This window comes from Larus michahellis, chromosome 3, assembly GCF_964199755.1.
Source record: "Larus michahellis chromosome 3, bLarMic1.1, whole genome shotgun sequence".
NCBI classification, from domain to species: domain Eukaryota; kingdom Metazoa; phylum Chordata; class Aves; order Charadriiformes; family Laridae; genus Larus; species Larus michahellis.
Window position 1 is genome coordinate 88,020,758 of NC_133898.1, and position 263 is coordinate 88,021,020.

Genomic DNA, 263 nt, shown 5'->3' on the forward strand with positions numbered 1-263 from the left:
GCTCACCTGCGCTGCCGGGCCACGCCCCAGCCAGGGTCAGTAAAAAAGTAAAAAAAAAAAAAATAAAAAGGAAAAAAGCAAAAACCGGTTTCCCCACGCGAGCCCGGTGGATGTAGCCGGGTGAGCAGACGAAACCGTGTGGCCACCAGTGAGGCGGGCTTCACCCACCGCTGATGTGCTATGGGTGTGAGGCTGACACCTCTGCCAGGGCGAAGGGCTAAAGTGGTGCTCCCCGGGGCTCAGTACTGGGGCCCGTTCTCTTT